This window comes from Stegodyphus dumicola, chromosome 10 (genome assembly GCF_044657685.1).
Source record: "Stegodyphus dumicola isolate Sdum_Otavi_A_Nest chromosome 10, ASM4465768v1".
NCBI lineage: Eukaryota > Metazoa > Arthropoda > Arachnida > Araneae > Eresidae > Stegodyphus > Stegodyphus dumicola.
The window spans coordinates 171393497-171408529 of NC_140777.1; positions in this window are offsets into that span (position 1 = coordinate 171393497).

A 15033-nucleotide genomic window follows, 5' to 3' on the forward strand; every position below is an offset into this window, starting at 1 on the left:
ATGAGTTAATTTTTATCATGTCTAGAAGACATGATAAAAATTAACAAAAAGTTTTTTTTTTTTTTTTAACATCTCAGAATTTTTTTCTGAGCTCTGAAAATATTTTGACAGCCGATCTCATTTCGTTTTTCGACTTTCACTTTCAACTCTTCACTTTTCTATAAAAGCATTCCACGTTTCTGTTCAGAACAGTGTCTCTCTCTACCCAAATCTGAAACCCTAGTCACGAGAGAATATGAGACTAGAAAAATAGTTTAGCTTATTGATCTAAAAAATGTCCCATCCTAGAACTCAGAATTATAATCAGAGCGGGGCTTTCCAGTATCCACTTCCAAGATTTTAGATTTGTAATGGGTGACATGTTCCCAAATTCATAAATTCTTCAATTATAGTCCCCTTCTTTGACAAATGGCTAAGAAATTCTTAAAGAATATCATGATAAACATTTAGCTATCTATATATAACATTATGTTTTCTTTTCAAAAAAAAAAATCCAGTCTTGATCGAAATGGACTTTACGCACAATTTATTGTATCCCCACCTTTCCAAGATTGGTTTGAAGAAGTGATCCAAAAAAATGGGTCTGGAAGGAAAAGGGTGCATTTCGAGAAAAGAAAAGAGGACCCTCTTTTTCTCGCAATGCACCCGTTTCCTTTCAGACCCATTTCTTTTGCCTCCTCAGAACTCTCTTTCTTTTCTCCTCCCTCTCTCTCTTAAGAGAGATTGAAAGAAAGAGGCTAGATGGAAAAGTTTCTTTTTTTTTTCTTTCGAGAAGATAAAAAAAAATTTGGAGGAGGAGCAAATTTTTTTTGGGTGGTGGTGGTTGTTTTTTTTAGAAGGTGATAACTTTAGTGACATTTAAAGAGACCACCAGAGGATCCGTTTGAGTCTCGACGACCTTTTCTTGACGGGGGTCTGTCTGGGAATAAGCGCTGGCATATTGTTTAGGGTAAGTAGAAGAATCCGTCATGCCTGGATGAGGCGGTATGTAGCGCACTCCCAGATTAAAGAGGGTGATGAAGGGAAATTTCTCCCCCGGATAGAGCAGTCGGTAAACGGGTTGATTGGGTACAACTCGAACCAGCGGCTGAGTTAAAATGCTATACACCCAGGCCAGAAGCTGATTATTTTTAGGATTATTTTCGGCCAGATGTAACATTTCTTCGCTGGAGAGGACATATCCCTCTTGAGAACTGCCCTGACTCTCAAGATCTTTTATTTTCCTGAAGACGTGGTGTTCGTCGAAAAACACGGAGAGAATGTCCCAGGTTCTTTTACTGGAAGTATGAATCAGAGGCAAAATGTCCGTAGCGTTCCAAAACAATCTTCCGTCATCCACATAACAGCGAATGCTCACAAACTCATTATATAAGACGCGGATCATCATCTTGAGTAGAAATATGGATACGCACAGCAGTCTGTCTCTCTCTGGGAAATAGAGTCTGTCTTCCACTCGCCTCTCTATATATACGAGAAGACCACGTGATGGGCGACGTGACGGTTGACTTTTAGAAAAAAAAATCAACTTTGTCTATCTCTCTCTCTATGACCTTCTATTTGTTTCCTAAAGAACACCCCGTCACCTTTTCAAAGGTCATGGGATTGAGAGGAACGAAAGAGAAAAAACAACCATCCTTTGTATACTACCTATGACCTTCTCCTAGAGACCCCTGTCATTTTCTTCTCGAGAGCTACGTGATGAAAGCTTTTTTTTTATTCTAAATTTTATCAACTTTGTAGACACATGACCCCGTCACCTTCTCAAAGGCCATGTCGTATGGAATGGGACCCTTTTGGTTTTTTCTTTTGAGAAAATAAAAAATAAAACAACTCTATAATCATCTCTCTATGACCTTCACAAACACTCATGTTTTATCATTTTTTTTATTTTAGAATTCATCAACCTTGTTCCTCCTCCTCCCCTCTCCCTCTCTCTCTCTCTGAGGAGTCTATATAAACGGATCGCCAGCGAGCTCTTGTTCATATCAGACGAATGTTTCGCCTTGAGAACGGAAAAAAAATACAAAAGCCATGCTGCTCAAACTGGAATATAACGATGACTATTACGTGCACGCGTATGTGGATCTAGGATTCCTGTACTGGAATGCCAAAGATATCTTGACTCTCTTGCCTACGAACGTCTCGCATACGACGAGTGTTCTCCAAGTCTTTTTTCCTAATCGACACCATTTTCTTCGACTAGGCGATTTGGACAACTACTCCAAAGAATGGGGTCAACCGAACCAGATTGTCCTCACTCACGGCCTTCGTCGCTTCGAAATCCCTGCATAACAAGTCGCTCTTCCCTTGGATGTGTAAAATATTCATGAGACCTCTGACGAAAATTGAGGAGGACGGGGAAACGTATATCACCCTCCGAGAGACTGTGCAAGACGAACAAGAAAGGAAAAAGAGTCCTCTCTTTTTTATCACTCAATTCGGGATCCATCATCTCCCCAAAATCATCCAGAGAGATCAAGCCTTCGATGAAAAGTATCAGAAAGAGGACGATGGTGATGGTGATGATGATGATGATGATGATGCGATATGGTCTCCAGTCGCTTAAGGAAGGGGAAACGTTCTCCGCTTTCCCTATTCCATAGACTGGAGAGTTGAATCAGGAGACCAAAAAAATGGGTCTTGGAAGGAATGAGTGCATATCAAAATGCATTCGATTCCTTCCAAGACCCATTTTTTGGGCCACTCTCTCCTCCAATATTGCGAGACAGAGAGAGAGAGAAAAGAAATTTATCATCTCCTGTCCACCCAAAAAGAAACTATGTACTTTTGTTTTTCTGGATGTGGCCGAATTTGTAGATGAATCGTCCAGAAACCGGCCCTCAAGTCCATTTTGAGACTATTTCTATACATATTCGGTCATCAAGATGGTCCGGGGACGACTTTGTTTGGACATCATCTCTATATAGATGGTGAAATTTGTATAGCCATTTCTAAAGAATCTCAGAGAAAACTAAAAGCGAGATTGCAAAAAAAGAAATAGCCTCCAGTGAACACAATTCCAACGACAGTGGATAGGAAAAGTGAAGAGTTGAAAGTGAAAGTCGAAAAACGAAATGGGATAGGCTAGGAAAAATTTCTCAGAGCTCAGAAAAAAATTCTGACATGTAAAAAAAAAAAAAAAAAAAAAAAAAAAAAAAACTTTTTGTTAATTTTTATCATGTCTTCTAGACATGATAAAAATTAACTCAACCCCCTTTTGTCTGGGAATGTTGTCTCCCACTTTCTAATAATAGACCATGACTCATCCTTTTAAAGAATAGAATTCCAAGAAAAGACTGGGTTCTGGTCTATTTTTAGAAACGGTGAGACAACATACCCAGACAAAAGGGGGATGAGCTAATTTTTATCATGTCTAGAAGACATGATAAAAATTAACAAAAATTTTTTGTCCATCAAAAAGACATTCTTTTTGTTTCTGAATGCAAACGAATGTATATAGGAATATACTAGAAAGCGCCCTCCCCTCCAAGCCCATTTTAAGTATATCTCTATACAAATTCGGTATAAAATTGTCGGGGACGACTTTGTCCGGAGACGACTCTGTCCGGGGACGACTCTGTTTGGACTCAACCATGACGTCATTTTAATATAGTGGAATGTGTGTAGAAATAGTCGGAAAAAGGACTCGAACGCCCGTTTTCAGTATATTCCAATACAAAATTGATTGTCCACAACATAAAAAAAGACATCATTTTTTTCTTGGATAGAGCTCCATTTCTATTTGAATATACTGAAAACCGACTCGAACGCCCGTTTTCAGTATAATTCAATACAAAATAAGGCAGTCCACAACATAAAAAAAAGACATCATTTTTTTCTTGGATGGAGCTCCACTTGTAGTAGAATATACTGAAAACCAACGTGAACGCCCGTTTTCAGTATATTCTAATACAAAATAGGGCAGTACACAACATAAAAAAAAGACATCATTTTTTTCTTGGATGGAGCTCCATTTGTATTGAAATATACTGAAAACCGACGTGAACGCCCGTTTTCAGTATATTCCAATACAAAATTGGCAGTCCACAAAATAAAAAAAAGACATCATTTTTTTCTTGGATCGAGCTCCACTTGTATTGTAATATACTGAAAACTGACGTGAACGCCCGTTTTCAGTATATTCCAACACAAAATTGGCTGTCCACAACATAAAAAAAAGACATCATTTTTTTTCTTGGATCGAGCTCCATTTGTATTGGAATATACTGAAAACCGACGTGAACGCCCGTTTTCAGTATATTCCAATACAAAATTGGCTGTCCACAAAATAAAAAAAAGACATCATTTTTTTTCTTGGATGGAGCTCCACTTGTATTGTAATATACTGAAAACCGACGTGAACGCCCGTTTTCAGTATATTCCAATACAAAATAGGGCAGTCCACAAAATAAAAAAAAGACATCATTTTTTTCTTGGATGGAGCTCCATTTGTATTGTAATATACTGAAAACCGACGTGAACGCCCGTTTTCAGTATATTCCAATACAAAATAGGGCAGTCCACAAAATAAAAAAAAGACATCATTTTTTTCTTGGTTCCAGCTCCATTTGTATTGGAATATACTGAAAACCAACGTGAACGCCCGTTTTCAGTATATTCCAATACAAAATTGGCTGTCCACAAAATAAAAAAAAGGCATCATTTTTTTCTTGGATCCAGCTCCACTTGTATTGTAATATACTGAAAACCAACGTGAACGCCCGTTTTCAGTATATTCCAATACAAAATTGGCTGTCCACAACATAAAAAAAAGACATCATTTTTTTCTTGGATCCAGCTCCATTTGTATTGGAATATACTGAAAACCGACTCAAACACCCGTTTTCAGTATATTCCAATACAAATTGGCAGTCCACAAAATAAAAAAAAAAGACATCATTTCTTTCTTGGATCAAGCTCTATTTGTATTGAAATATACTGAAAACCGACTCAAACACCCGTTTTCAGTATATTCCAATACAAATTGGCAGTCCACAAAATAAAAAAAAAGACATCATTTCTTTCTTGGATCGAGCTCCACTTGTATTGAAATATACTGAAAACCGACTCAAACACCCGTTTTCAGTATATTCCAATACAAATTGGCAGTCCACAAAATAAAAAAAAAGACATCATATCTTTCTTGGATCGAGCTCCATTTGTATAGAAATAGCCTAGAAATCAGTTCGAACGCCCGTATTCAGTATATTGTAATACAAATGAAATGACATGAAAAATGCAAAAAGAGGAAAAATAGCCTACCTTGACGGAAATTCTATTCCAAAAGGGGAAAACTTGTATCCAGGTGGGACCACAGCACGGCCGGAACTCAAGCGAAAATCAATAGGTTGAAATCGATCCATTAAATAACATTCTTAAAAAACAGTAAAGTTTTATTCACATCTAAAACTCAAGCGAAACTCGATAGGTTGAAATCGATCCATTAAATAACATTCTTAAAAAACAGTAAAGTTTTATTCTATTCCAAAAGGGGAAAACTTGTATCCAGGTGGGCCCACAGCACGGCCGGAACTCAAGCGAAACTCGATAGGTTGAAATCGATCCATTAAATAACATTCTTAACAAACAGTAAAGTTTTATTCACATCGAGTCGGCTGGGAAAAGTTTCTGAAAAATAAATTACCCCCCTTTTTAGTCTGAAAATTTGAAAATTGATGTCTTCAATTTTCGAAAAATTGAAGACATCAATTTTCAGACTAAAAGGGGGGTATTTTTTTTTTTTTTTTTTCAGTCAGAGAAATTTTTCTCCGGCTCTCAGAAATTTTTCCGCACTCGACTGGATGAATAAAACATCCCCGTTTCTTTAAGAATGGGCTCACTGTTAACTATTTCAGCATTCGACGTTTCGCGTCCAATAATAACTGCCGGGTGTTCAAGAATGCAGATGCACCTACTTAGATTTTCTACAGAGAAGCTTGACTGGATGGAGAGTGGATGACTTTTTCCAAGATTCTCGACTTTGGACCGTCAAGAGGTAAAGGATCTTTTTGTTTTTTTTTTCTTTTAAGAAAATTTATGGATAGATTCATTTCTTTTTGAATGGACCTAGAAAAATAGGACAAAGTTCTTTTCCAAGATTGGATGAGAGAGAGACCCCAAAAAAATGGGTCTTGGAAGGTATCGAATGCATTTGCACTCATTCCTTCCAAGACCCATTTTTTTTTGGTCTCCTGATCCGTCTCTCTTTCTCTCTCCTCAGTCCATTTCCATAAATATAGGGAAAGCGGAGAACCTTTCTCTGCTTATTTCTAAAAATCTTTTCTTTTTTTTTTCTTCTGAGTTTATGTATATATCAATTCAAATACTTTTGAGAACGGTCATCCCAATTCTCTGTCGTCTTTTCGGTTTCATCGTCCCAACACTCAGTGGACATAGTCTCAGTAGATTTTGGAGCATGGGTCGTCCGTTCATTGTCCCAACATTCAGTGGGCATAGTCTCAGTAGATTTTGGAGCATGAGTCGTCTGTTTATTGTCCCAACACTCAGTGGACATAGTCTTAGTGGATTTTAGAGCATGAGTCGTCCGTTCATTGTCCCAACACTCAGTGGATTTTGTCTTTGGATCCTCTGAAGATATTTTGGGGGTCTCATGAGATTCTTTGGAAGGTTCGTCCCAACAGGCTGCTGGATCGTAATGGGGAATATTTTCAGGTAAGTCTCCCCAACCCTCCGTCTTCCTCGAGTTATTGGAGGAAGTTGACGACAAAGAAGAAGAAGAAGTAGAAGAGCCCATCAAGTTTAAAGGCGTATGCTCATCCGGATGTTCCATCACTTGGAAACAGGACAGATTATCCCATTTCTGGATGAGGTTATCGTACGCTTTTGGGGACGGATCCTTCTCTAACTGATCGTAGGCCTTATCAAAAGCTTGCAGAGGATTGTCTGCTTCCTCCTGAATCCTCTCCTCTTTCTCCGTTCCGCCTGGATAGACGTGATTGATATGAAAATCTCCTTCCGTAATATGCCATCGATAGTTGCGCACTTTGTTTTCGGCACAATGGAAATATTTCATCCTTTGATGATGTCGGGCACATTTTTCCCGATACTTCCAAATGATTCCATCTGGCACATAAATTTCCGTCACGGGTTTTTGATAATCCAAGGCTTTAGCAAAGAATTTAGCTTTCTGACATCCCACCACATAAATCGTGGAGAAGCTGTGAGTGAGCGATTGGAGAATGCGTCCTAAATGGTTGTAGGGAATATGACCCTCGTTCCAACGAAGTCCGTGCCGGTTTCTCGTCAGCCAGGCATTCGTCTTTTGGTTTTTTTCATTCAGTTGGTGGAAGGGGTGAGGAGGAGCAAACGTCAACGATCCCACGGTCAAAAATCTTTTGTCGCATAGCCCAATTCTTTTAAAACGTAGGTAAATTCACCCTTCTTGTGGTTGTAGGACTGGAAACCCTCTAGATCGAGCACGATAAAGTTTTCTGAACACGCTATGGCGATGAATACGGTGATGTCTTCCACAAACAGGAGCAAAAAAGAGAATCGAAAAGGTATATATGTATAACAGGGAAGATCTAGAAAGGGAACAAAAACAATAAAACGTTTTAGAGTCGTCGTCTTGAAAGAGACATTTTTCTTTTCAAAGGGTTAAGAAGTTTCAAAGTTTCAAAGGTCTTTTTAAATGAAGTTATGATTAAACCATATTCATAGGACCAAAGGGACTTACCAGCTCAGTTCACGTCTTCTTCTGTTCTCTGAAGAAATCTCGCGGAGGATACACACTTTTATACTCGCGCGACATCTGTTGGGATCGCGACCCCATCTAAATGTCAGGGTCATTCCAACCTCTTAAAAGGATCGGAATGAAAGAAACACTTTGATAAAAAATATATTTATGAAAAGATATCTGAGGGTCGTGAGAATATTTTCTCTTCCCACCCCCCGCCTGTTTCAAAAAAAAAATAAAAAGTCTTTCTTGGATCGCGTCAAGATTACAAAACAACTCACAGGACTTGTTTATCTCGATCTTGTCAGGGTCACCGTTTCACATAAGAAGATGGATGGACCCTGAACTTTAGACATGATAAAAATTAACTCTACCCGCCTTTTGTCTGGGAATAGGGTCTCACCGTTTCTAAAAATAGACCAGATCCCATTCTTGGAATTCTATTCTTTAGGAAAGGAGGAGTGATGGTCTATTTTTAGAAAGTGTGAGATAACATTCCCAGACAAAAGGGGGGTAGAGTTAATTTTTATCATGTCTAAGACATGATAAAAATTAACAAAAAGTTTTTTTTTTTTTAAGGTTGAAAAATTTTTCTGAGAGAGCTGAGAAAGATTTTTCCTCCCAATCTTTTTCGACGATGAAAAGGGAAAAACTACTGATCCGATCTCCCTACGCTTTAGGGAAAAAAAACAAAAAAATACTTATGAAATATTCATGTGTTGAAATTGGCTATTCAAATAAGTGACATTTTGTTTCTCATTGGAACTGTTCAACGGCGAGTCCATTCGTCTCATTCTTTGGGCTAGGGGATGAAAGTACAGCGGTTTGTTGAAATCGATGATAGTTTCCTCTTTAGTCGGCGGAACTGTAAATCTATCCCGTCTTTACTCTTCTAATCTCTTTGAAAGTCTTTCCACTTGCTCTGCTAAGGTTTCCTCGGTACTCATGATCTCTCTTAGTTTAGGGAAGTCTTGACGTATTGGCTAGAGAACAGAGGGTTTTTTTCTCTCTATACATATATCATGTGGGAGCGTGTAATTTATAAATCCTTGTGAAATATTTCTACGTCTTGTGTAACTTGGAAAATTCTTCTTCTTCTCGTCGATTGGGGTGGAGTTATGGAAAAGAAATGGGATTGGAAAGAAATCAACATATTACAAAAAAAAGGAACTTTTTTTTCTATTTTTTTTTCTCTAGGGATTTACATACCATTTCATTCATGAACATTCAAGGGTTCTCTCCAAGACCAAATTTTAGAAGAGGACCACAAAGAGTACACTTGAGGATCCTCTTTTAGGTCTAGGTGAGATAAGGGTTGTGACCAATATTCTTGGGTCTCTAAAGCATCCCAACTTAGACATTTATTATTATTATTATTAGAAAGTTCATCCTCCTCCTCCTCCTCCTCATCGTCGCACGAGTTCTCCTGGGGAGATTCTTCCGCCTCCTCTTCGTCTTCGACAGCTTTGCTCTCGGAGGGGTAACAATGTAATTTCCGGAAAACGTAACTACCCTCCATCAAATGGTATCGAAAATTTCTCACCTTGTTCTCGGCACAATGAATCATCTTTTGGAAATATTGGTGTCGCGTGCATTTCGACTTGTTCCGCCACTCGGTTTTCCCTGGGATGTAAAACTCGTAAACGGATCGCTGGCAGAGCTTGCTGAAAAATTCGGCTTTATCGTATCCATTGACGTAGATCACCTCCACATTTTCGGTCAGCATTTTCAGGATCGTAGGAAGATGCTCGTAGGAAAGACGACCCTCGGTCCATTGCAGGCCGTGTCGGTTATTTGTAGTCTGGTTGACCACAGCTTGATTGCGGGACGATAAGTCATCGTAATGGACAGGAGGGAGAAAAATCATGGATCCGCATAAGGTTAAATCGCAAGTGATGTAGCCCAGTTCTTTCAAGATGAAACATATATCTCCCGTCTTTGGATCATAACAGTGAAAGTATTCCATGTCCAGAACAATGTAGGAATCTTTGAGAGGTTTGGTACTCAAAATGTCCATCTTCTTCAATTGAGGAAAAAAAGAAAACAAAATTCTCTCTCTCTCGCTGTGTGTCCTGAAGGAAAAAATGGATAGCGTTCTCTCGCCGTCTCCTCTTTTATATATATATAGAGAGAAGGTTGCACGTGACAGGTCGTATGAATTCTGGGAAAGGTCACATTCGTATATATATTTGTTTTTTGAATAATATCGTGCGTATCTCAATACACATCCATCATCATAATAATAAAGGTCACCTAGGAAAGAAAAAGAAATAAAAAACATGGAACTCGTGCTCGACTTTGAAGGTTTCTACGATTCTCAAGGAGCCTTTATTGTCGAAGAATTGGCTTACGTCACATTGGACGGTACTTCTCGAGGGGTATTTGTTTTTAAACCCCCGTTTCCATTGCAAATGCTCACCGAGAAAGAAAAACGAACCGCTGTGTGGGCAAGTGATTATTATCACTGCTTGTCGTGGTACGAAGGAGAAATTCCGTACAGTTATTTTCCATGGGTGTTAACGATGTTGACGGAACCTTTTTCCATGATTTGGGTGCGAGGAGAAATGAAACGGCGGTTTTTAGAGAAATGGTTGCAAAGATCCATTTATTGCATTTCGGGATCGATGCAAGAGATTCTCAAATACAATGGGATCGAACACATGAATTGTCCTAACCATACAAAAGGTTTTTTCCATTGCGCTCTACAAAAAGCAGTTCGGTATCATTATTATTTAAAGACACAGAGAAGAAATTCGCAAGGTCGATCCTGCACAATTCAATCTTGACAGAACTCATTAAAAAAAATACATATATCATGTTACTTCTTCAACAGCACAGATGGTTCTGAAGCGAAACTTGGAATTTTGAAATAATAGATCAGGGAGAAATCATTCTTAAAAACAAATGGGTAAAGTCTCGAATCGGCTGGGTGAAAAAAAATTTCTCAGAGCTGAGATAAAAATTCTCTAATAAAAAAAAAAAAAACTTTTGGTTAATTTTTATCATGTCTTAGACATGATAAAAATTAATGACCCTCCCTTTTTGTCTGGGAAGGATGTCTCACCCTTTCTAAAAATAGACCATGACTCATCCTTTCTCTAATGGCAATCATTCCATGAATGAATCACGATTTGTTTTTCAAAAGAGTGAGACAACATTCCCAGACGAAAAGGGAAGGGGGTCGTTAATTTTTATCATGTCTAAGACATGATAAAAATTAACAAAAAGTTTTTTTTTTTTTTTTTTTTTTTTTTTGAGTTGTAGAATTTTTCTCAGCTCTGAAAATTTTTTTCCAGCCGACTCAAGACTTTACCATTTATATTTACGAATAGTCTTTGGATTATTTATTTATTTTCTTTTAAAAAGAAAAATTCTGAGCTAGACCTATCTATTGGCTTAACATTCTGGTCATAGAAACAGTCTAGAATCTCATTTTATTTTTCGAGGCTAATGCACGGGTTCTCCAATCAAAAGGATTACTATAAAGGGATTGGTTTGAATGCATTTATCTGCAAATGTTGTAGGATTCTGTTGTTGAGAAGGGGGTATATTATTATTATTATTATTATGATGATGATGATTGTGGCAGATTCGTTTTCTACATGGAAGTCTAATCTCCTCCGAAGACCTTTTCTGGGGATCGTCGATAGATGGTTTTTCAATAGGAATCGTTTCCCTCGGATCCTCAAGAGATAGAGGGGGGTCCTGTCTTGAGACATGGAGCGGTCTCTCCTCCTCCTCCTCCTCGAGAAGTCTTGAGAAAGGGAGAGGATTTTCGGTTCCCTTATCCTCGAGGGGTTTTGACAAATCGAGAGGTCCCTCATTTTCGAGGGGTCTTGATAAATGGAGAGGTTTTTCATCTTCGAGGGGGTTTGATAAAGGAAGAGGTCCCTCTTTCTCGAGGGGTCTTGAGAAAGGGAGAGGTTTTTCATCTTCGAGGAGGTTTGACAATGGGAGAGATTTCTCCTTCTCGAGGGGTCTCTCTTGCTCAAGGGGTTTTGAGGAAGGGAGAGGAATCTGAACAGGCTTCTCCTCATCCCCATCATTATCGAGGAGGATGAGGATAGGCTTTTGGAAAGGTTTTTTTCTTTTTCTTCTGAACAGGCTCCTCTTGATGCTCGGGGAGAGGGATGGGGTAGTTGTTCCACCATTCTATTTTTTCTTGCTCGAGGATTTTTTCAAAAGTCGTGGCCTCTCTATGATGAGACGAAGGAGGAGAGTCCTCGAGAAGAATATAATAGGTATTCTTCCCAGTCTTCTCGATCGAGAGAGGTTCGTGCAAACATTTATGCAACCATTCACTAAAATGAACGAGAATCCCTTTTGTCTTCTCAAGACGATCCATAATCCTATTCATTTGCGAGACGGTTAGAAAGTGGGACGTGTAAAAATATTTGGCTCGTTTCATTAACAAAATTTGTGCATCCAAAGGTGGAATGTCCCGAGCCATCAACACGTTTTCGTCGGACAAAAATTCGTCCCGCATCTTTTGATAACTCCCCACGGTATAATAACCCGCACATTTTGAAAAATCGGAGGCTTTCAGGTAAACGACTCCTTGGATGATATAAAAGGAAAGATCAACATATTTATATTTGAAAGGAATACACGTAGTGAGCTGGGGATGCCTCCTCATGATCCACTTGGACAAAAATACGACTTTGGGGCTCTCCCCTTTTATTTATAGAGAGAAAGAGACTGTGACCTTCCCTTCCCTCCTCCTCTTCTCTCCCTGCTTCTTCTATCTCTGGACATCCTTGGATTTGAAAGGTTGACTTTGAAAAAAAAAAAGAAGGTCATGGTTGGATAATTTTTTGTTTATTAAATTATTACTTTCACTTCCTCATTCCCACACACATTCATCTTTTTAAGAAAAGAAAAAGAGGTCATGGAGATAAGATTTCTTGGAAAGAAGAGAGAGAGAAACAAAAAAAAAAACAAATAAAACGGACGTCATAGAGCCTCTATGTGTATCTGTGTGTGTCTATATAGATATATAAAAAGACGAGAGTACTGGGCGAGATCATTTCTTTTCCATTGGGAGCCATGTCGCTATTAGACGTTTTTCCAACTCAACGGATTTCGAACGGGGAGGATTTGAAGACGCTAAAGCAAATCTCCAACTTGAAAAATTTTTGGCGTGTCATTGTGCGACATTTATTCCGCATTTACCACCTCATCAAGCGATCGTTTCTTTCAACCAAGATGTCGAATCCTCCAACCTGCTCGTTCAGAATATATACAAAAATTTATTCGAATCGCAACAAACGAAAGAGGAATCTCCCTTCTCTTGGAATCGGATGGATCGAGCTTTGAGACGGCCCATTCAAACAGACCGGCGATGTACAGATCCGCGCACGAGTTTTCGGTGGAAGAATATTTTTCTCACGAAACGATATTTTACGTTTGGAGTGAGAACGACGGCTGAGGACGAAGTTCATATTGTTCAAACCACAGCCGCTCCTCTCGCCTATTACGAATTATCGTCCCCCAATCTGAAGGAAAGAAGTTTTAAAGTCAGCGACAGGATGAAATATAAGAAATATATTCTAAGACCTTTTCAAAACTATGTCGTTCCCCCGAAAACGCAATATCTCATCGTCACGACCCAGAAGAGTCTCTTTCTCGTCGATCGGTGCTCGTACTCGCTTTGGAAACAATTGAAAGAGGAGATTTCTTTCCAATCGCGATGATTTTTCAAGAAAAAGAAGAAGAAAACCCTCCGCCACCTTTACCCATCCCGTCCTTAGATGATAAGGGGAGCTGGACCAAACCGTTATTTCCCGAAACAAAATCGACCCGGCAACGGAATGAAATTGAAGTCATCACAATTGAAGATGAGGAGGAAGAAAAAAAATTACCTCTTAAAAAACGGTCGACTTACCGGAACCTACCTGGCGTGCAAGATCCGCTTCAGAATCCAGAAGCTTCTTCTTCTTCTTCTTCTTCCCCGACTTGTTCAAACAGGCAACCTCTTTCGGACTCCTCACAGACAGAACCTCTTCCAGTATCCTCTTCTTCTTCTTCTTCTCCTCCTCCAACCTGTCCCGACATCGTACAGGTAGAATGTCAGACGGGTCCACAAGCTTCAAAAAGTCCCGACATCGTAGAGGTAGAATGTCAGCCGGGTCCACAAGTTCCAACAGGTCCAGAAATCATGGAGGCAGAATCACAGCCGGGTTCACAAGTTCCAACGGGTCCAGAAATCATGGAGGTAGAATCGCAGCCGGGTCCAGACATCCTAGATCCCTCCACTCATCCCAAAGAGACTCCAAGTGTTTCAAGACAGCCTTGTGAGGATCCAGCCCTTCCCGTATGGAATGATTATATGGATTTACAAAATTTGGTGCAACAGGAAGGAGAAGAAAATAATCATACGGATGGGTGGGTCAAAGACTGTTTAGATCATTTAACCTCGAATGAAATTGAACTGTTATGGAATTGCATTTCTGAAATCACATCGGAAATGGGATAAAAACCAAAACAAAAAAAAAAAAAAAACAATTTTTTTAATAACAAATTGGAGGAGGGTCATGATGTCAATTTTAAAAAAATATTATATAGAGTCCAATCTTGGTGGTTCACTTCAGTTTTCCAGCATGAGGTGATCCACGTTTCCCGAAATATGGATCCCATTCCAAGAGAGATTGTGTAGAGCCTTCACTTCAGTTCTTTTTTTTCCTACCAAGAGGAGAGGGTCCCCAAAGGGCTACCCATGTCCAAAGAGAGAAAGTGTAGAGCGTTCATTTCAGTTTTTTTTCCAAGTTTAGGGGAGGGAGGTCTCAAAATGACACCCCCCCATTTTCAAAGAGAGATGGTGTAGAGCGTTCATTTCTGTTTTTTTCCAAAGTTAGGGAGTTTTCAAATGGCTACCCATTTCAGAGAAAGAGAGAGAGAGAAGGTGTAGAGCGTTCATTTCAGTTTTCCAACATTAGAAGGTCCCAAAATACCTTCTGAATTCAAAGAGAGATCGTGTAGAGCGTTCATTTCCAGTTCTCCAAGATCAGAAGAAGAGGGTCCGCTTTTTCCAAAAGGGCTTTCCGCATTCAGAGACAGCGAAATGCAGACTTCAGTTTTCTCCCTCCCCAAGAATAGAGGGTCCCAAAATGGCTTCCCATTTCAAAGAGAGAGGGAGAGGCGTTTCCATTCTCCAAGATAGGGTCGTCTGCTTTTTCCCAAAATGGCTTCCCAATTCAAAGAGAGAGAGAGTGAAAGGGTGTGTAGAGCGGTCATGTTCATTCTCCAAGATAGGGTCGTCAGCTTTTTCTCAAAATGGCATCTCCCCATTCAAAAAGAGATCGTAACCAATTTTTTCCAGTTTTTTCCAAGATGGGGGG